Genomic DNA, 24,074 nt, shown 5'->3' on the forward strand with positions numbered 1-24,074 from the left:
TAACCAGGGAGATTTGGAAAGCTTAATTTCAGAGGTGTACCATGAAGTTATAAATATATAATATCAACATGAAGAAACTAATATGACTTTAAAAAAATTACAATACAAAAGAGATTTTCATACTTAGTGTTAGAACTTAGAACCATTAATGTTTTTTCCATGTGTTTTAGCAATAAATAACAATTCATCACTTATATGCAATTGACTCATTTAATCGTTCTATCAGCTTCCCCTCAAAGGAAATATAGAGATACACATGATACAGAAGAAAATACATCTATTTTCAACATTAAAGGAGCATCAAGTATTGGCTTGGAGACTGATTGAACGTATGTCCTTGGCAATTTTAACTTTATGCTCTAAAGACTAAACTAATAGGCTCAATAAATATATGGCATACTATTGAAGAAATAGCAGAGGATGAAGTGCTACCGATTGTTAACCCGGGATAGTTGGAAAGCTTATATTCAGCTGTTTACATTCATACTATTTTTATATTTCATCAACAAGCCAGACAAAAATGACCTCAATAAATTGCAATAAATAAGAGATTTAGTTACTTGGCGTTAGAACTTAGAACCATTAATAGATATTCTAGGAGCTTTCAGAATAATAATTAATTCTACAACTATATCAAATGTATTAATCCAATCCTTCAAGCAGCGTTTGATCCAAGGTGATAAACAGTCAAAAATGAGACACAAGAAAAGTTAATCTTTTTTCAAACAATTAAACTTGGCCTGTACAGGGATAGAACCTGTGACCTTGGCGTCATAAGCACCATGCTCTAACCATCTGAGCTAGAAGGCCATTTTGCTCAAGTTCCTGGAAGTCCAGCATATGAAGAAGAGCTAATGATAGTTAACCAGGGAGATTTGGAAAGCTTAATTTCAGAGGTGTACCATGAAGTTATAAATATATAATATCAACATGAAGAAACTAATATGACTTTAAAAGAATTACAATACGAGAGAGATTTTCATACTTAGTGTTAGAACTTAGAACCATTAATTTTTTTTCCATGTGTTTTAGCAATAAATAACAATTCATCACCTATATGCAATTAAATCATCTAATCCTTCTATCAGCTTCCCCTCAAAGGAAATATAGACCTACACATGATACAGAAGAAAATACATCTATTTTCAACATTAAAGGAGCATCAAGTATTGGCTTGGAGACTGATTGAAACTATGTCCTTGGCATTTTTAACTTTATGCTCTAAAGACTAAACTAATAGGCTCAATAAATATATAGCATACTATTGAAGAAATAGCAGAGGATGAAGTGCTACCGATTGTTAACCCGGGATAGTTGGAAAGCTTATATTCAGCTGTTTACATTCATAACATCTTTATATTTCATCAACAAGACAAAACAAAAATGACCTCAATAAATTGCAATAAATAAGAGATTTAGTTGCTTGGCGTTAGAACTTAGAACCATTAATAGATATTCCAGGAGCTTTCAGAATAATAATTAATTCTACAACTATATCAAATGTATTCATCCAATCCTTCAAGCAGCGTTTGATCCAAGGTGATAAACAGTCAAAAATGAGAAACAAGAAAAATGAATCTTTTTTCAAATGATTAAACTTGGCCTGTACAGGGATCAAACCTGTGACCTTGGCGTTATTAGCACCACGCTGTAACCATATGAGCTAACAGGCCATTTTGCACAAGTTCCTGGAAGTCCAACATATGAAGAAGTGCTAATGATCGTTAACCCGGGAGATTTGGAAAGCTTAATTTCAGAGGTTTACCATGAAGTTATAAATATATAACATCAACATGAAGAAAATAATATGACTTTAAAAAAAGTTACAATACAAAAGAGATTTTCATACTTAGTGTAGAACTTAGAACCATTAATGTTTTTTCCATGTGTTTTAGCAATAAATAACAATTCATCACCTATATGCAATTGATTCATTTAACCATTCTATCAGCTTCCCCTCAAAGGAAATATAGAGATACACATGTTACAGAAGAAAATACATTTATTTTCAACATTAAAGGAGCATCAAGTATTGGCTTGGAGACGGATTGTAAGTATGTCCTTGGCATTTTTAACTTTATGCTCTAAAGACTAAACGAATAGGCTCACTAAATATATAGCATACTATTGAAGAAATAGCAGATGATGAAGTGCTACTGATTGTTAACCCGGGATAGTTGGAAAGCTTATATTCAGCTGTTTGCATTCATACTATCTTTATATTTCATCAACAGGACAAAACAAAAATGACCTCAATAATTTGCAATAAATAAGAGATTTAGTTACTTGGCGTTAGAACTTAGAACCATTAATAGATATTCCAGGAGCTTTCAGAATAATAATTAATTCTACAACTATATCAAATGTATTTATCCAATCCTTCAAGCAGCGTTTGATCCAAGGTGATAAACAGTCAAAAATGAGAAACAAGAAAAATTAATCTTTTTTCAAACAATTAAACTTGGCTTGTACAGGGATTGAACCTGTGACCTTGGCGTTATTAGCACCACACTCTGACCATCTGAGCTAACAGGCCAATTTGTGCAAATTCCTGGAAGTCTAGCATATGAATAAGTGCTAATGATAGTTAACCCGGAGGTTTGGAAAGCTTAATTTCAGAGGTTTACCATGAAGTTATAAATATATAATATCAACATGAAGAAACTAATATGACTTTAAAAAAATTACAATACAAAAGAGATTTTCATACTTAGTGTTAGAACTTAGAACCATTAATGTTTTTTCCATGTGTTTTAGCAATAAATAACAATTCATCACCTATATGCAATTGTTTCATCTAAACATTCTATCAGCTTCCCCTCAAAGGAAATATAGACATACACATTATACAGAAGAAAATACATCTATTTTCAACATTAAAGGAGCATCAAGTATTGGCTTGGAGACTGATTGAAAGCATGTCCTTGGCATTTTTAACTTTATGCTCTAAAGACTAAACTACTAGGCTCACTAAATATATAGCATACTATTGAGGAAATAGCAGATGATGAAGTGCTACCGATTTTTAACCTGGGATAGTTGGAAAGCTTATATTCAGCTGTTTACATTCATACTATCTTTATATTTCATCAACAAGACAAAACAAAAATGACCTCAATAATTGCAATAAATAAGAGAATTAGTTACTTGGCATTAGAACTTAGAACCATGAATAAATATTCCAGGAGCTTTCAGAATAATAATTAATTCTACAACTATATCAAATATATTCATCCAATCCTTCAAGCAGCGTTTGATCCAAGGTGATAAACAGTCAAAAATGAGACACAAGAAAAATTAATATTTTTTCAAAAAATTAAACTTGGCCTGTACAGGGATCGAGCCTGTGACCTTGGCGTTATTAGCACCACACTCTAACCATCTGAGCTAACAGGCCATTTTGCACAAATTGCTGGAAGTCCAGCATATGAAGAAGTGCTAATGATAGTTAACCCGGGAGATTTGGAAAGCTTAATTTCAGAGGTTTACCATGAAGTTATAAATATATAATATCAACATGAAGAAACTAATATGACTTTAAAAGAATTACAATACGAGAGAGATTTTCATACTTAGTGTTAGAACTTAGAACCATTAATGTTTTTTCCATGTGTTTTAGCAATAAATAACAATTCATCACCTATATGCAATTGATTCATTTAATCATTCTATCAGCTTCCCCTCAAAATAAATATAGAGATACACATGATACAGAAGAAAATACATCTATTTTCAACATTAAAGGAGCATCAAGTATTGGCTTGGAGACTGATTGAAAGTATGTCCTTGGCATTTTTAACTTTATGCTCTAAAGACTAAACTAATAGGCTCAATAAATATATAGCATACTATTGAAGAAATAGCGGATGATGAAGTGCTACCGATTGTTAACCCGGCATGGTTGGAAAGCTTATATTCAGCTGTTTACATTCATACTATCTTTATATTTCATGAACAAGACAAAACAAAAATGACCTCAATAAATTGCAATAAATAAGAGATTTAGTTACTTGGCGTTAGAACTTAGAACCATTAATAGATATTCCAGGAGCTTTCAGAATATTAATTAATTCTACAACTATATCAAATGTATTCATCCAATCCTTCAAGCAGCGTTTGATTCAAGGTGATAAACAGTCAAAAATGAGACACAAGAAAAATTAATCTTTTTTCAAATATTTAAACTTGGCCTGTACAGGGATCGAACCTGTGACCTTGGCGTTATTAGCACCACGCTCTACTAATCTGAGCTAACAGGCCATTTTGCACAAGTTCCTGGAAGTCCAGCATATGAAGAATCGCTAATGATAGTTAACCCGGGAGATTTGGAAAGCTTAATTTCAGAGGTTTACCATGAAGTTATAAATATATAATATCAACATGAAGAAACTAATATGACTTTAGAAAAATTACAATACAAAAGAGATTTTCATACTTAGTGTTAGAACTTAGAACCATTAATGTTTTTTCCATGTGTTTTAGCAATAAATAACAATTCATCACCTATATGCAATTGATTCATCTAAACATTCTATCAGCTTCCCCTCAAAGGAAATATAGACATACACATGATACAGAAGAAAATACATCTATTTTCAACATTAAAGGAGCATCAAGTATTGGCTTGGAGACTGATTGAAAGTATGTCCTTGGCATTTTTCACTTTATGCTCTAAAGACTAAACTAATAGGCTCAATAAATATATAGCATACTATTGAAGAAATAGCAGATGATGAAGTGCTACCGATTGTTAACCCGGGATAGTTGGAAAGCTTATATTCAGCTGTTTACATTCATACTATCTTTATATTTCATCAACAAGACAAAACAAAAATGACCTCAATAAATTGCAATAAATAAAAGATTTAGTTACTTGGCGTTAGAACTTAGAACCATTAATAGATATTCCAGGAGCTTTCAGAATAATAATTAATTCTACAACTATATCAAATGTATTCATCCAATCCTTCAAGCAGCATTTGATCCAAGGTGATAAACAGTCAAAAATGAGACACAAGAAAATTAATCTTTTTTCAAACAAATAAACTTGGCCTGTACAGGGATCGAACCTGTGACCTTGGCGTTATTAGCACCACACTCTAATCATCTGGGCTAACAGGCCATTTTGCACAAATTCCTGGAAGTCCAATATATGAAGAAGTGCTAATGATAGTTAACCCGGGAGATATGGAAAGCTTCATTTCAGAGGTTTACCATGAATTTATAAATATATAATATCAACATGAAGAAACTAATATGACTTTAAAAAAATTACAATACAAAAGAGATTTTCATACTTAGTGTTAGAACTTAGAACCATTAATGTTTTTTCCATGTGTTTTAGCAATAAATAACAATTCATCACCTATATGCAATTGATTCATTTAACCATTCTATCAGCTTCCCCTCAAAGGAAATATAAAGATACACATGTTACAGAAGAAAATACATTTATTTTCAACATTAAAGGAGCATCAAGTATTGGCTTGGAGACGGATTGTAAGTATGTCCTTGGCATTTTTAATTTTATGCTCTAAAGACTAAACGAATAGGCTCACTAAATATATAGCATACTATTGAAGAAATAGCAGATGATGAAGTGCTACTGATTGTTAACCCGGGATAGTTGGAAAGCCTATATTCAGCTGTTTGCATTCATACTATCTTTATATTTCATCAACAGGACAAAACAAAAATGACCTCAATAAATTGCAATAATTAAGACATTTAGTTACTTGGCGTTAGAACTTAGAACCATTAATAGATATTCCAGGAGCTTTCAGAATAATAATGAATTCTACAACTATATCAAATGTATTCATCCAATCCTTCAAGCAGCGTTTGATCCAAGGTGATAAACAGTCAAAAATGAGACACAAGAAAAATTAATCTTTTTTCAAACAATTAAACTTGGCCTGTACAGGGATCGAACCTGTGACCTTGGCGTTATTAGCACCACGCTCTAACCATCTGAGCTAACAGGCCATTTTGCACAAGTTCCTGGAAGTCCAGCATATGAAGAATCGCTAATGATAGTTAACCCGGGAGATTTGGAAAGCTTAATTTCAGAGGTTTACCATGAAGTTATAAATATATAATATCAACATGAAGAAACTAATATGACTTTAAAAAAATTACAATACAAAAGAGATTTTCATACTTAGTGTTAGAACTTAGAACCATTAATGTTTTTTCCATGTGTTTTAGCAATAAATAACAATTCATCACCTATATGCAATTGAATCATCTAATCATTCTATCAGCTTCCCCTCAAAGGAAATATAGACATACACATGATACAGAAGAAAATACATCTATTTTCAACATTAAAGGAGCATCAAGTATTGGCTTGGAGACTGATTGAAAGTATGTCCTTGGCATTTTTAACTTTATGCTCTAAAGACTAAACTAATAGGCTCAATAAATATATAGCATACTATTGAAGAAATAGCAGATGATGAAGTGCTACCGATTGTTAACCCGGCATGGTTGGAAAGCTTATATTCAGCTGTTTACATTCATACTATCTTTATATTTCATCAACAAGACAAAACAAAAATGACCTCAATAAATTGCAATAAATAAAAGATTTAGTTACTTGGCGTTAGAACTTAGAACCATTAATAGATATTCCAGGAGCTTTCAGAATAATAATTAATTCTACAACTATATCAAATGTATTCATCCAATCCTTCAAGCAGCGTTTGATCCAAGGTGATAAACAGTCAAAAATGAGACACAAGAAAAATTAATCTTTTTTCAAACAATTAAACTTAGCCTGTACAGGGATCGAACCTGTGACCTTGGCGTTATTAGCACCACGCTCTAACCATCTGAGCTAACAGGCCGGTCTGCACAAATTCCTGGAAGTCCAGCATATGAAGAAGTGCTAATGATAGTTAACCCGGGAGATTTGGAAAGCTTAATTTCGGAGGTTTACCATGAAGTTATAAATATATAATATCAACATGAAGAAACTAATATGACTTTAAAAAAATTGCAATACAAAAGAGATTTTCATACTTAGTGTTAGAACTTAGAACCATTAATGATTTTTCCATGTGTTTTAGCAATTAATAACAATTCATCACCTATATGCAATTGAATCATCTAATCATTCTGTCAGCTTCCCCTCAAAAGAAATATAGACATACACATGATACAGAAGAAAATACATCTATTTTCAACATTAAAGGAGCATCAAGTATTGGCTTGGAGACTGATTGAAAGTATGTCCTTGGCATTTTTAACTTTATGCTCTAAAGACTAAACTAATAGGCTCAATAAATATATAGCATACTATTGAAGAAATAGCAGATGATGAAGTGCTACCGATTGTTAACCAGGGATAGTTGGAAAGCTTATATTCAGCTGTTTACATTCATACTATCTTTATATTTCATCAACAAGACAAAACAAAAATGACTTCAATAAATTGCAATAAATAAGAGATTTAGTTGCTTGGTGTTAGAACTTAGAACCATTAATAGATATTCCAGGAGCTTTCAGAATAATAATTAATTCTACAACTATATCAAATGTATTCATCCAATCCTTCAAGCAGCGTTTGATCCAAGGTGATAAACAGTCAAAAATGAGACACAAGAAAAATTAATCTTTTTTCAAACAATTAAACTTGGCCTGTACAGGGATCGAACCTGTGACCTTGGCGTTATTAGCACTACGCTCTATTGATCTGAGCTAACAGGCTATTTTGCACAAGTTCCTGGAAGTCCAGCATATGAAGAAGTGCTAATGATAGTTAACCCGGGAGATTTGGAAAGCTTAATTTCAGAGGTTTACCATGAAGTTATAAATATATAATATCAACATGAAGAAACTAATATGACTTTAAAAAAATTACAGTACAAAAGGTATTTTCATACTTAGTGTTAGAACTTAGAGCCATTAATGTTTTTTCCATGTGTTTTAGCAATAAATAACAATTCATCGGCTATATGCAATTGATTCATTTAATCATTCTATCAGCTTCCCCTCAAAATAAATATAGAGATACACATGATACAGAAGAAAATACATCTATTTTCAACATTAAAGGAGCATCAAGTATTGGCTTGGAGACTGATTGAAAGTATGTCCTTGGCATTTTTAACTTTATGCTCTAAAGACTAAACTAATAGGCTCAATAAATATATAGCATACTATTGAAGAAATAGCAGATGATGAAGTGCTACCAATTGATAACCCGGGATCTTTGGAAAGCTTATATTCAGCTGTTTACATTCATACTATCTTTATATTTAATCAACAAGACAAAACAAAAATGACCTCAATAAATTGCAATAAATAAGAGATTTAGTTACTTGGCGTTAGAACTTAGAACCATTAATAGATATTCCAGGAGCTTTCAGAATAATAATTAATTCTACAACTATATCAAACGTATTCATCCAATCCTTCAAGCAGCGTTTGATCCAAGGTGATAAACAGTCAAAAATGAGACACAAGAAAAATTAATCTTTTTTTTAAACAATTAAACTTGGCCTGTACAGGGATCGAACATGTGACCTTGGCGTTATTAGCACCACACTCTAACCATCTGAGCTAACAGGCCATTTTGCGCAAATTCCTGGAAGTCCAGCATATGAAGAAGTGCTAATGATCGTTAACCCGGGAGATTTGGAAAGCTTAATTTCAGAGGTTTACCATGAAGTTATAAATATATAACATCAACATGAAGAAAATAATATGACTTTAAAAAAAGTTACAATACAAAAGAGATTTTCATACTTAGTGTAGAACTTAGAACCATTAATGTTTTTTCCATGTGTTTTAGCAATAAATAACAATTCATCACCTATATGCAATTGATTCATTTAACCATTCTATCAGCTTCCCCTCAAAGGAAATATAGAGATACACATGTTACAGAAGAAAATACATTTATTTTCAACATTAAAGGAGCATCAAGTATTGGCTTGGAGACGGATTGTAAGTATGTCCTTGGCATTTTTAACTTTATGCTCTAAAGACTAAACGAATAGGCTCACTAAATATATAGCATACTATTGAAGAAATAGCAGATGATGAAGTGCTACTGATTGTTAACCCGGGATAGTTGGAAAGCTTATATTCAGCTGTTTGCATTCATACTATCTTTATATTTCATCAACAGGACAAAACAAAAATGACCTCAATAATTTGCAATAAATAAGAGATTTAGTTACTTGGCGTTAGAACTTAGAACCATTAATAGATATTCCAGGAGCTTTCAGAATAATAATTAATTCTACAACTATATCAAATGTATTTATCCAATCCTTCAAGCAGCGTTTGATCCAAGGTGATAAACAGTCAAAAATGAGAAACAAGAAAAATTAATCTTTTTTCAAACAATTAAACTTGGCTTGTACAGGGATTGAACCTGTGACCTTGGCGTTATTAGCACCACACTCTGACCATCTGAGCTAACAGGCCATTTTGTGCAAATTCCTGGAAGTCTAGCATATGAATAAGTGCTAATGATAGTTAACCCGGAGGTTTGGAAAGCTTAATTTCAGAGGTTTACCATGAAGTTATAAATATATAATATCAACATGAAGAAACTAATATGACTTTAAAAAAATTACAATACAAAAGAGATTTTCATACTTAGTGTTAGAACTTAGAACCATTAATGTTTTTTCCATGTGTTTTAGCAATAAATAACAATTCATCACCTATATGCAATTGTTTCATCTAAACATTCTATCAGCTTCCCCTCAAAGGAAATATAGACATACACATTATACAGAAGAAAATACATCTATTTTCAACATTAAAGGAGCATCAAGTATTGGCTTGGAGACTGATTGAAAGCATGTCCTTGGCATTTTTAACTTTATGCTCTAAAGACTAAACTACTAGGCTCACTAAATATATAGCATACTATTGAGGAAATAGCAGATGATGAAGTGCTACCGATTTTTAACCTGGGATAGTTGGAAAGCTTATATTCAGCTGTTTACATTCATACTATCTTTATATTTCATCAACAAGACAAAACAAAAATGACCTCAATAATTGCAATAAATAAGAGAATTAGTTACTTGGCATTAGAACTTAGAACCATGAATAAATATTCCAGGAGCTTTCAGAATAATAATTAATTCTACAACTATATCAAATATATTCATCCAATCCTTCAAGCAGCATTTGATCCAAGGTGATAAACAGTCAAAAATGAGACACAAGAAAAATTAATATTTTTTCAAAAAATTAAACTTGGCCTGTACAGGGGTCGAGCCTGTGACCTTGGCGTTATTAGCACCACACTCTAACCATCTGAGCTAACAGGCCATTTTGCACAAATTGCTGGAAGTCCAGCATATGAAGAAGTGCTAATGATAGTTACCCCGGGAGATTTGGAAAGCTTAATTTCAGAGGTTTACCATGAAGTTATAAATATATAATATCAACATGAAGAAACTAATATGACTTTAAAAGAATTACAATACGAGAGAGATTTTCATACTTAGTGTTAGAACTTAGAACCATTAATGTTTTTTCCATGTGTTTTAGCAATAAATAACATTTCATCACCTATATGCAATTGATTCATTTAATCATTCTATCAGCTTCCCCTCAAAATAAATATAGAGATACACATGATACAGAAGAAAATACATCTATTTTCAACATTAAAGGAGCATCAAGTATTGGCTTGGAGACTGATTGAAAGTATGTCCTTGGCATTTTTAACTTTATGCTCTAAAGACTAAACTAATAGGCTCAATAAATATATAGCATACTATTGAAGAAATAGCGGATGATGAAGTGCTACCGATTGTTAACCCGGCATGGTTGGAAAGCTTATATTCAGCTGTTTACATTCATACTATCTTTATATTTCATGAACAAGACAAAACAAAAATGACCTCAATAAATTGCAATAAATAAGAGATTTAGTTACTTGGCGTTAGAACTTAGAACCATTAATAGATATTCCAGGAGCTTTCAGAATATTAAATAATTCTACAACTATATCAAATGTATTCATCCAATCCTTCAAGCAGCGTTTGATTCAAGGTGATAAACAGTCAAAAATGAGACACAAGAAAAATTAATCTTTTTTCAAATATTTAAACTTGGCCTGTACAGGGATCGAACCTGTGACCTTGGCGTTATTAGCACCACGCTCTAACCATCTGAGCTAACAGGCCATTTTGCACAAGTTCCTGGAAGTCCAGCATATGAAGAATCGCTAATGATAGTTAACCCGGGAGATTTGGAAAGCTTAATTTCAGAGGTTTACCATGAAGTTATAAATATATAATATCAACATGAAGAAACTAATATGACTTTAGAAAAATTACAATACAAAAGAGATTTTCATACTTAGTGTTAGAACTTAGAACCATTAATGTTTTTTCCATGTGTTTTAGCAATAAATAACAATTCATCACCTATATGCAATTGATTCATCTAAACATTCTATCAGCTTCCCCTCAAAGGAAATATAGACATACACATGATACAGAAGAAAATACATCTATTTTCAACATTAAAGGAGCATCAAGTATTGGCTTGGAGACTGATTGAAAGTATGTCCTTGGCATTTTTAACTTTATGCTCTAAAGACTAAACTAATAGGCTCAATAAATATATAGCATACTATTGAAGAAATAGCAGAGGATGAAGTGCTACCGATTGTTAACCCGGGATAGTTGGAAAGCTTATATTCAGCTGTTTACATTCATACTATCTTTATATTTCATCAACAAGACAAAACAAAAATGACCTCAATAAATTGCAATAAATAAAAGATTTAGTTACTTGGCGTTAGAACTTAGAACCATTAATAGATATTCCAGGAGCTTTCAGAATAATAATTAATTCTACAACTATATCAAATGTATTCATCCAATCCTTCAAGCAGCGTTTGATCCAAGGTGATAAACAGTCAAAAATGAGACACAAGAAAATTAATCTTTTTTCAAACAAATAAACTTGGCCTGTACAGGGATCGAACCTGTGACCTTGGCGTTATTAGCACCACACTCTAATCATCTGGGCTAACAGGCCATTTTGCACAAATTCCTGGAAGTCCAATATATGAAGAAGTGCTAATGATAGTTAACCCGGGAGATATGGAAAGCTTCATTTCAGAGGTTTACCATGAATTTATAAATATATAATATCAACATGAAGAAACTAATATGACTTTAAAAAAATTACAATACAAAAGCGATTTTCATACTTAGTGTTAGAACTTAGAACCATTAATGTTTTTTCCATGTGTTTTAGCAATAAATAACAATTCATCACCTATATGCAATTGATTCATTTAACCATTCTATCAGCTTCCCCTCAAAGGAAATATAGAGATACACATGTTACAGAAGAAAATACATTTATTTTCAACATTAAAGGAGCATCAAGTATTGGCTTGGAGACGGATTGTAAGTATGTCCTTGGCATTTTTAATTTTATGCTCTAAAGACTAAACGAATAGGCTCACTAAATATATAGCATACTATTGAAGAAATAGCAGATGATGAAGTGCTACTGATTGTTAACCCGGGATAGTTGGAAAGCCTATATTCAGCTGTTTGCATTCATACTATCTTTATATTTCATCAACAGGACAAAACAAAAATGACCTCAATAAATTGCAATAATTAAGAGATTTAGTTACTTGGCGTTAGAACTTAGAACCATTATTAGATATTCCAGGAGCTTTCAGAATAATAATTAATTCTACAACTATATCAAATGTATTCATCCAATCCTTCAAGCAGCGTTTGATCCAAGGTGATAAACAGTCAAAAATGAGACACAAGAAAAATTAATTTTTTTTCAAACAATTAAACTTGGCCTGTACAGGGATCGAACCTGTGACCTTGGCGTTATTAGCACCACGCTCTAACCATCTGAGCTAACAGGCCGGTCTGCACAAATTCCTGGAAGTCAAGCATATGAAGAAGTGCTAATGATAGTTAACCTGGGAGATTTGGAAAGCTTAATTTCGGAGGTTTACCATGAAGTTATAAATATATAATATCAACATGAAGAAACTAATATGACTTTAGAAAAATTACAATACAAAAGAGATTTTCATACTTAGTGTTAGAACTTAGAGCCATTAATGTTTTTTCCATGTGTTTTAGCAATAAATAACAATTCATCACCTATATGCAATTGATTCATCTAATCATTGTGTCAGCTTCCCCTCGAAGGAAATATAGACATACAAATGATACTGAAGAAAATACATCTATTTTCAACATTAAAGGAGCATCAAGTATTGGCTTAGAGACTGATTGAAAGTATGTTCTTGGCATTGTTAACTTTATGCTCTAAAGACTAAACTAATAGGCTCAATAAATATATAGCATACTATTGAAGAAATAGCAGATGATGAAGTGCTACCGATTGTTAACCCGGGATAGTTGGAAAGCTTATATTCAGCTGTTTACATTCATACTATCTTTATATTTCATCAACAAGACAAAACAAAAATGACCTCAATAAATTGCAATAAATAAGAGATTTAGTTACTTGGCGTTAGAACTTAGAACCATTAATAGATATTCCAGGAGCTTTCAGAATAATAATTAATTCTACAACTATATCAAATGCATTCATCCAATCCTTCAAGCAGCGTTTGATCCAAGGTGATAAACAGTCAAAAATGAGACACAAGAAAATTAATCTTTTTTCAAACAAATAAACTTGGCCTGTACAGGGATCGAACCTGTGACCTTGGCGTTATTAGCACCACACTCTAACCATCTGAGCTAAGAGCCCATTTTGCACAAATTCCTGGAAGTCCAGCATATGAAGAAGTGCTAATAATAGTTAACCCGGGAGATTTGGAAAGCTTCATTTCAGAGGTTTACCATGAATTTATAAATATATAATATCCACATGAAGAAACTAATATGACTTTAAAAAAATTACAATACAAAAGAGATTTTCATACTTAGTGTTAGAACTTAGAACCATTAATGTTTTTTCCATGTGTTTTAGCAATAAATAACAATTCATCACCTATATGCAATTGATTCATTTAACCATTCTATCAGCTTCCCCTCAAAGGAAATATAGAGATACACATGTTACAGAAGAATATACATTTATTTTCAACATTAAAGGAGCATCAAGTATTGGCTTGGAGATGGATTGTAAGTATGTCCTTGGCATTTTTAACTTTATGCTCTAAAGACTAAACGAATAGGCTCACTAAATATATAGCATACTATTGAAGAAATAGCAGATGATGAAGTGCTACTGATTGTTAACCCGGGATAGTTGGAAAGCTTATATTCAGCTGTTTGCATTCATACTATCTTTATATTTCATCAACAGGACAAAACAAAAATGACCTCAATAAATTGCAATGAATAAGAGATTTAGTTACTTGTCGTTAGAACTTAGAACCATTAATAGATATTCCAGGAGCTTTCAGAATAATAATTAATTCTACAACTATATCAAATGTATTCATCCAATCCTTCAAGCAGTGTTTGATCCAAGGTGATAAACAGTCAAAAATAAGACACAAGAAAAATTAATCTTTTTTCAAACAATTAAACTTGGCCTGTACAGGGATCGAACCTGTGACCTTGGCGTTATTAGCACCAAGCTCAAACCATCTGTGCTAACAGGCCATTTTGCACAAATTCCTGGAAGTCCAGCATATGAAGAAGAGCTAATGATAGTTAACCAGGAAGATTTGGAAAGCTTAATTTCAGAGGTGTACCATGAAGTTATAAATATATAATATCAACATGAAGAAACTAATATGACATTAAAAAAATTACAATACAAAAGAGATTTTCATACTTAGTGTTAGAACTTAGAACCATTAATGTTTTTTCCATGTGTTTTAGCAATAAATAACAATTCATCACCTATATGCAATTGAATCATCTAATCATTCTATCAGCTTCCCCTCAAAGGAAATATAGACATACACATGATACAGAAGAAAATACATCTATTTTCAACATTAAAGGAGCATCAAGTATTGGTTTGGAGACTGATTGAAAGTATGTCCTTGGCATTTTCAACTATATGCTCTAAAGACTAAACTAATAGGCTCAATAAATATATAGCATACTATTGAAGAAATAGCAGATGATGAAGTGCTACCGATTGTTAACCCGGGATAGTTGGAAAGCTTATATTCAGCGGCTTACATTCATACTATCTTTATATTTCATCAACAAGACAAAACAAAAATGACCTCAATAAATTGCAATAAATAAGAGATTTAGTTACTTGGCATTAGAACTTAGAACCATTAATAGATATTCCAGGAGCTTTCAGAATAATAATTAATTTTGCAACTATATAAAATGTATTCATCCAATCCTTCAAGCAGTGTTTGATCCAAGGTGATAAACAGTCAAAAATGAGACACAAGAAAAATTAATCTTTTTTCAAACAATTAAACTTGGCCTGAACAGGGATCGAACCTGTGACCTTGGCGTTATTAGCACCACACTCTAACCATCTGAGCTAACAGGCCATTTTGCACAAGTTCCTGGAAGTCCAGCATATGAAGAATTGCTAACGATAGTCAACCCGGGAGATTTGGAAAGCTTAATTACAGAGGTTTACCATGAAGTTATAAATATATAATATCGACATGAAGAAACTAATATGACTTTAAAAAAATTACAATACAAAAGAGATTTTCATACTTAGTGTTAGAACTTAGAACCATTAATGTTTTTTCCATGTGTTTTAGCAATAAATAACAATTCATCACCTATATGCAATTGAATCATCTAATCATTCTGTCAGCTTCCCCTCAAAGGAAATATAGACATACACATGATACAGAAGAAAATACATCTATTTTCAACATTAAAGGAGCATCAAGTATTGGCTTGGAGACTGATTGAAAGTATGTCCTTGGCATTTTTAACTTTATGCTCTAAAGACTAAACTAATAGGCTCAATAAATATATAGCATACTATTGAAGGAATAGCAGATGATGAAGTGCTACCGATTGTTAACCGGGGATAGTTGGAAAGCTTATATTCAGCTGTTTACATTCATACTATCTTTATATTTCATCAACAAGACAAAACAAAAATGACCTCAATAAATTGCAATAAATAATAGATTTAGTTGCTTGGCGTTAGAACTTAGAACCATTAATAGATATTCCAGGAGTTTTCAGAATAATAATTAATTCTACAACTATATCAAATGCATTCATCCAATCCTTCAAGCAGTGTGTGATCCAAGGTGATAAACAGTCAAAAATGAGACACAAGAAAAACTCATCTTTTTTCAAACAATTAAACTTGGCCTGTACAGGGATCGAACCTGTGACCTTGGCGTTATTAGCACCACACTCTAACCATCTGAGCTAACAGGCCATTTTGCACAAGTTCCTGGAAGTCCAGCATATGAAGAATTGCTAATGATAGTTAACCCGGGAGATTTGGAAAGCTTAATTTCAGAGGTTTACCATGAAGTTATAAATATATAATATCAACATGAAGAAACTAATATGACTTTAAAAAAATTACAATACAAAAGAGATTTTCATACTTAGTGTTAGAACTTAGAACCATTAATGATTTTTCCATGTGTTTTAGCAATTAATAACAATTCATCACCTATATGCAATTGAATCATCTAATCATTCTGTCAGCTTCCCCTCAAAGGAAATATAGACATACACATGATACAGAAGAAAATACATCTATTTTCAACATTAAAGGGGCATCAAGTATTGGCTTGGAGACTGATTGAAAGTATGTCCTTGGCATTTTCAACTTTATGCTCTAAAGACTAAACTAATAGGCTCAATAAATATATAGCATACTATTGAAGAAATAGCAGATGATGAAGTGCTACCGATTGTTAACCGGGGATAGTTGGAAAGCTTATATTCAGCTGTTTACATTCATACTATCTTTATATTTCATCAACAAGACAAAACAAAAATGACCTCAATAAATTGCAATAAATAAGAGATTTAGTTGCTTGGTGTTAGAACTTAGAACCATTAATAGATATTCCAGGAGCTTTCAGAATAATAATTAATTCTACAACTATATCAAATGTATTCATCCAATCCTTCAAGCAGCGTTTGATCCAAGGTGATAAACAGTCAAAAATGAGACACAAGAAAAATTAATCTTTTTTCAAACAATTAAACTTGGCCTGTACAGGGATCGAACCTGTGACCTTGGCGTTATTAGCACTACGCTCTATTGATCTGAGCTAACAGGCTATTTTGCACAAATTCCTGGAAGTCCAGCATATGAAGAAGTGCTAATGATAGTTAACCCGGGAGATTTGGAAAGCTTAATTTCAGAGGTTTACCATGAAGTTATAAATATATAATATCAACATGAAGAAACTAATATGACTTTAAAAGAATTACAATACGAGAGAGATTTTCATACTTAGTGTTAGAACTTAGAACCATTAATGTTTTTTCCATGTGTTTTAGCAATAAATAACAATTCATCACCTATATGCAATTGATTCATTTAATCATTCTATCAGCTTCCCCTCAAAATAAATATAGAGATACACATGATACAGAAGAAAATACATCTATTTTCAACATTAAAGGAGCATCAAGTATTGGCTTGGAGACGGATTGTAAGTATGTCCTTGGCATTTTTAACTTCATGCTCTAAAGACTAAACGAATAGGCTCACTAAATATATAGCATACTATTGAAGAAATAGCAGATGATGAAGTGCTACTGATTGTTAACCCAGGATAGTTGGAAAGCTTATATTCCGCTGTTTGCATTCATACTATCTTTATATTTCATCAACAGGACAAAACAAAAATGACCTCAATAAATTGCAATAAATAAGAGATTTAGTTGCTTGGTGTTAGAACTTAGAACCATTAATAGATATTCCAGGAGCTTTCAGAATAATAATTAATTCTACAACTATATCAAATGTATTCATCCAATCCTTCAAGCAGCGTTTGATCCAAGGTGATAAACAGTCAAAAATGAGACACAAGAAAAATTAATCTTTTTTCAAACAATTAAACTTGGCCTGTACAGGGATAGAACCTGTGACCTTGGCGTCATAAGCACCATGCTCTAACCATCTGTGCTAACAGGCCATTTTGCACAAATTCCTGGAAGTCCAGCATATGAAGAAGAGCTAATGATAGTTAACCAGGGAGATTTGGAAAGCTTAATTTCAGAGGTGTACCATGAAGTTATAAATATATAATATCAACATGAAGAAACTAATATGACTTTAAAAAAATTACAATACAAAAGAGATTTTCATACTTAGTGTTAGAACTTAGAACCATTAATGTTTTTTCCATGTGTTTTAGCAATAAATAACAATTCATCACTTATATGCAATTGACTCATTTAATCGTTCTATCAGCTTCCCCTCAAAGGAAATATAGAGATACACATGATACAGAAGAAAATACATCTATTTTCAACATTAAAGGAGCATCAAGTATTGGCTTGGAGACTGATTGAACGTATGTCCTTGGCAATTTTAACTTTATGCTCTAAAGACTAAACTAATAGGCTCAATAAATATATAGCATACTATTGAAGAAATAGCAGAGGATGAAGTGCTACCGATTGTTAACCCGGGATAGTTGGAAAGCTTATATTCAGCTGTTTACATTCATACTATTTTTATATTTCATCAACAAGCCAGACAAAAATGACCTCAATAAATTGCAATAAATAAGAGATTTAGTTACTTGGCGTTAGAACTTAGAACCATTAATAGATATTCTAGGAGCTTTCAGAATAATAATTAATTCTACAACTATATCAAATGTATTAATCCAATCCTTCAAGCAGCGTTTGATCCAAGGTGATAAACAGTCAAAAATGAGACACAAGAAAAGTTAATCTTTTTTCAAACAATTAAACTTGGCCTGTACAGGGATAGAACCTGTGACCTTGGCGTCATAAGCACCATGCTCTAACCATCTGAGCTAGAAGGCCATTTTGCTCAAGTTCCTGGAAGTCCAGCATATGAAGAAGAGCTAATGATAGTTAACCAGGGAGATTTGGAAAGCTTAATTTCAGAGGTGTACCATGAAGTTATAAATATATAATATCAACATGAAGAAACTAATATGACTTTAAAAGAATTACAATACGAGAGAGATTTTCATACTTAGTGTTAGAACTTAGAACCATTAATTTTTTTTCCATGTGTTTTAGCAATAAATAACAATTCATCACCTATATGCAATTAAATCATCTAATCCTTCTATCAGCTTCCCCTCAAAGGAAATATAGACCTACACATGATACAGAAGAAAATACATCTATTTTCAACATTAAAGGAGCATCAAGTATTGGCTTGGAGACTGATTGAAACTATGTCCTTGGCATTTTTAACTTTATGCTCTAAAGACTAAACTAATAGGCTCAATAAATATATAGCATACTATTGAAGAAATAGCAGAGGATGAAGTGCTACCGATTGTTAACCCGGGATAGTTGGAAAGCTTATATTCAGCTGTTTACATTCATAACATCTTTATATTTCATCAACAAGACAAAACAAAAATGACCTCAATAAATTGCAATAAATAAGAGATTTAGTTGCTTGGCGTTAGAACTTAGAACCATTAATAGATATTCCAGGAGCTTTCAGAATAATAATTAATTCTACAACTATATCAAATGTATTCATCCAATCCTTCAAGCAGCGTTTGATCCAAGGTGATAAACAGTCAAAAATGAGAAACAAGAAAAATGAATCTTTTTTCAAATGATTAAACTTGGCCTGTACAGGGATCAAACCTGTGACCTTGGCGTTATTAGCACCACGCTGTAACCATATGAGCTAACAGGCCATTTTGCACAAGTTCCTGGAAGTCCAACATATGAAGAAGTGCTAATGATAACCCGGGAGATTTGGAAAGCTTAATTTCGGAGGTTTACCATGAAGTTATAAATATATAATATCAACATGAAGAAACTAATATGACTTTAAAAAAAATACAATACAAAAGAGATTTTCATACTTAGTGTTAGAACTTAGAACTATTAATGCTTTTTCCATGTGTTTTAGCAATAAATAACAATTCATCACCTATATGCAATTGATTCATTTAATCATTCTATCAGCTTCCCCTCAAAATAAATATAGAGATACACATGATACAGAAGAAAATACATCTATTTTCAACATTAAAGGAGCATCAAGTATTGGCTTGGAGACTGATTGAAAGTATGTCCTTGGCATTTTTAACTTTATGCTCTAAAGACAAATCTAATAGGCTCAATAAATATATAGCATACTATTGAAGAAATAGCAGATGATGAAGTGCTACCGATTGTTAACCCGGGATAGTTGGAAAGCTTATATTCAGCTGTTTACATTCATACTATCTTTATATCTCATCAACAAGACAAAACAAAAATGACCTCAATAAATTGCAATAAATAAGAGATTTAGTTACTTGGCGTTAGAACTTAGAACCATTAATAGATATTCCAGGAGCTTTCAGAATAATAATTAATTCTACAACTATATCAAATGTATTCATCCAATCCTTCAAGCAGCGTTTGATCCAAGGTGATAAACAGTCAAAAATGAGACACAAGAAAAATGTATCTTTTTTCAAACAATTAAACTTGGCCTGTACAGGGATCGAACCTGTGACTTTGGCGTTATTAGCACCACGCTCTAACCATCTGAGCTAACAGGCCATTTTGCACAAGTTCCTGGAAGTCCAGCATATGAAGAATTGGCTAATGATAGTTAAACCGGGAGATTTGGAAAGCTTAATTTCAGAGGTTTACCATGAAGTTATAAATATATAATATCAACATGAAGAAACTAATATGACTTTAAAAAAATTACAATACAAAAGAGATTTTCATACTCAGTGTTATAACTTAGAACCATTAATGTTTTTTCCATGTGTTTTAGCAATAAATAACAATTCATCACCTATATGCAATTGATTCATTTAATCATTCTATCAGCTTCCCCTCAAAATAAATATAGAGATACACATGATACAGAAGAAAATACATCTATTTTCAACATTAAAGGAGCATCAAGTATTGGTTTGGAGACTGATTGAAAGTATGTCCTTGGCATTTTTTACTTTATGCTCTAAAGACTAAACTAATAGGCTCAATAAATATATAGCATACTATTGAAGAAATAGCAGATGATGAAGTGCTGCCGATTGTTAACCCGGGATAGTTGGAAAGCTTATATTCAGCTGTTTACATTCATACTATCTTTATATTTCATCAACTAGACAAAACAAAAATGACCTCAATAAATTGCAATAAATAAAAGATTTAGTTACTTGGCGTTAGAACTTAGAACCATTAATAGATATTCCAGGAGCTTTCAGAATAATAATTAATTCTGCAACTATATCAAATGTATTCATCCAATCCTTCAAGCAGCGTTTGATCCAAGGTGATAAACAGTCAAAAATGAGACACAAGAAAAATTAATCTTTTTTCAAACAATTAAACTTGGCCTGTACAGGGATCGCACCTGTGACCTTGGTGTTATTAGCACCACACTCTAAACATCTGAGCTAACCGGCCATTTTTCAAAAGTTCCTGGAAGTACAGCATATGAAGAATTGCTAATGATAGTTAACCCGGGAGATTTGGAAAGCTTAATTACAGAGGTTTACCATGAAGTTATAAATATATAATATCAACATGAAGAAACTAATATGAATTTAAAAAAATTACAATACAAAAGAGATTTTCATACTTAGTGTAGAACTTAGAACTATTAATGCTTTTTCCATGTATTTTACCAATAAATAACAATTCATCACCTATATGCAATTGATTCATTTAATCATTCTATCAGCTTCCCCTCAAAATAAATATAGAGATACACATGATACAGAAGAAAATACATCTATTTTCAACATTAAAGGAGCATCAAGTATTGGCTTGGAGACTGATTGAAAGTATGTCCTTGGCATTTTTAACTTTATGCTCTAAAGACTAAACTAATAGGCTCAATAAATATATAGCATACTATTGAAGAAATAGCAGATGATGAAGTGCTACCGATTGTTAACCCGGGATAGTTGGAAAGCTTATATTCAGCTGTTTACATTCATACTATCTTTATATTTCATCAACAAGACAAAACAAAAATGACCTCAATAAGTTGCAATAAATAAGAGATTTAGTTGCTTGGCGTTAGAACTTAGAACCATTAATAGATATTCCAGGAGTTTTCAGAATAATAATTAATTCTACAACTATATCAAATGCATTCATCCAATCCTTCAAGCAGCGTGTGATCCAAGGTGATAAACAGTCAAAAATGAGACACAAGAAAAATTCATCTTTTTTCAAACAATTAAACTTGGCCTGTACAGGGATCGAACCTGTGACCTTGGCGTTATTAGCACCACACTCTAACCATCTGAGCTAACAGGCCATTTTGCACAAGTTCCTGGAAGTCCAGCATATGAAGAATTGCTAATGATAGTTAACCCGGGGGATTTGGAAAGCTTAATTTCAGAGGTTTACCATGAAGTTATAAATATATAATATCAACATGAAGAAACTAATATGACTTTAAAAAAATTGCAATACAAAAGAGATTTTCATACTTAGTGTTAGAACTTAGAACCATTAATGATTTTTCCATGTGTTTTAGCAAATAATAACAATTCATCACCTATATGCAATTGAATCATCTAATCATTCTGTCAGCTTCCCCTCAAAAGAAATATAGACATACACATGATACAGAAGAAAATACATCTATTTTCAACATTAAAGGAGCATCAAGTATTGGCTTGGAGACTGATTGAAAGTATGTCCTTGGCATTTTTAACTTTATGCTCTAAAGACTAAACTAATAGGCTCAATAAATATATAGCATACTATTGAAGAAATAGCAGATGATGAAGTGCTACCGATTGTTAACCAGGGATAGTTGGAAAGCTTATATTCAGCTGTTTACATTCATACTATCTTTATATTTCATCAACAAGACAAAACAAAAATGACCTCAATAAATTGCAATAAATAAGAGATTTAGTTGCTTGGTGTTAGAACTTAGAACCATTAATAGATATTCCAGGAGCTTTCAGAATAATAATTAATTCTACAACTATATCAAATGTATTCATCCAATCCTTCAAGCAGCGTTTGATCCAAGGTGATAAACAGTCAAAAATGAGACACAAGAAAAATTAATCTTTTTTCAAACAATTAAACTTGGCCTGTACAGGGATCGAACCTGTGACCTTGGCGTTATTAGCACTACGCTCTATTGATCTGAGCTAACAGGCTATTTTGCACAAGTTCCTGGAAGTCCAGCATATGAAGAAGTGCTAATGATAGTTAACCCGGGAGATTTGGAAAGCTTAATTTCAGAGGTTTACCATGAAGTTATAAATATATAATATCAACATGAAGAAACTAATATGACTTTAAAAAAATTACAGTACAAAAGGTATTTTCATACTTAGTGTTAGAACTTAGAGCCATTAATGTTTTTTCCATGTGTTTTAGCAATAAATAACAATTCATCGGCTATATGCAATTGATTCATTTAATCATTCTATCAGCTTCCCCTCAAAATAAATATAGAGATACACATGATACAGAAGAAAATACATCTATTTTCAACATTAAAGGAGCATCAAGTATTGGCTTGGAGACTGATTGAAAGTATGTCCTTGGCATTTTTAACTTTATGCTCTAAAGACTAAACTAATAGGCTCAATAAATATATAGCATACTATTGAAGAAATAGCAGATGATGAAGTGCTACCAATTGATAACCCGGGATCTTTGGAAAGCTTATATTCAGCTGTTTACATTCATACTATCTTTATATTTAATCAACAAGACAAAACAAAAATGACCTCAATAAATTGCAATAAATAAGAGATTTAGTTACTTGGCGTTAGAACTTAGAACCATTAATAGATATTCCAGGAGCTTTCAGAATAATAATTAATTCTACAACTATATCAAACGTATTCATCCAATCCTTCAAGCAGCGTTTGATCCAAGGTGATAAACAGTCAAAAATGAGACACAAGAAAAATTAATCTTTTTTTTAAACAATTAAACTTGGCCTGTACAGGGATCGAACATGTGACCTTGGCGTTATTAGCACCA

General features: G+C 32.0%; 6 non-coding genes across 6 annotated transcripts; all 6 read right to left on the reverse strand.

Annotated features, from left to right (window-relative positions):
* Positions 1-736: 736 nt before the first annotated feature.
* On the reverse strand, positions 737-810 carry TRNAI-UAU (transfer RNA isoleucine (anticodon UAU)). Its single transcript has one exon. It is a non-coding gene; the product is annotated as a tRNA-Ile (tRNA).
* A 5,101-nt stretch (positions 811-5,911) lies between these two features.
* On the reverse strand, positions 5,912-5,985 carry TRNAI-AAU (transfer RNA isoleucine (anticodon AAU)). The gene has a single exon. It is a non-coding gene; the product is annotated as a tRNA-Ile (tRNA).
* Positions 5,986-11,088: 5,103 nt separating this feature from the next.
* On the reverse strand, positions 11,089-11,162 carry TRNAI-AAU (transfer RNA isoleucine (anticodon AAU)). Its single transcript has one exon. It is a non-coding gene; the product is annotated as a tRNA-Ile (tRNA).
* Positions 11,163-12,813: 1,651 nt separating this feature from the next.
* TRNAI-AAU (transfer RNA isoleucine (anticodon AAU)) lies at positions 12,814-12,887 on the reverse strand. Its single transcript has one exon. It is a non-coding gene; the product is annotated as a tRNA-Ile (tRNA).
* Positions 12,888-17,990: 5,103 nt separating this feature from the next.
* TRNAI-UAU (transfer RNA isoleucine (anticodon UAU)) lies at positions 17,991-18,064 on the reverse strand. Its single transcript has one exon. It is a non-coding gene; the product is annotated as a tRNA-Ile (tRNA).
* Positions 18,065-18,852: 788 nt separating this feature from the next.
* Positions 18,853-18,926, reverse strand: TRNAI-UAU (transfer RNA isoleucine (anticodon UAU)). The gene has a single exon. It is a non-coding gene; the product is annotated as a tRNA-Ile (tRNA).
* Positions 18,927-24,074: the final 5,148 nt, after the last annotated feature.

The sequence above is a fragment of the Lissotriton vulgaris genome, chromosome 4_1 (genome assembly GCF_964263255.1).
Source record: "Lissotriton vulgaris chromosome 4_1, aLisVul1.2, whole genome shotgun sequence".
NCBI classification, from domain to species: domain Eukaryota; kingdom Metazoa; phylum Chordata; class Amphibia; order Caudata; family Salamandridae; genus Lissotriton; species Lissotriton vulgaris.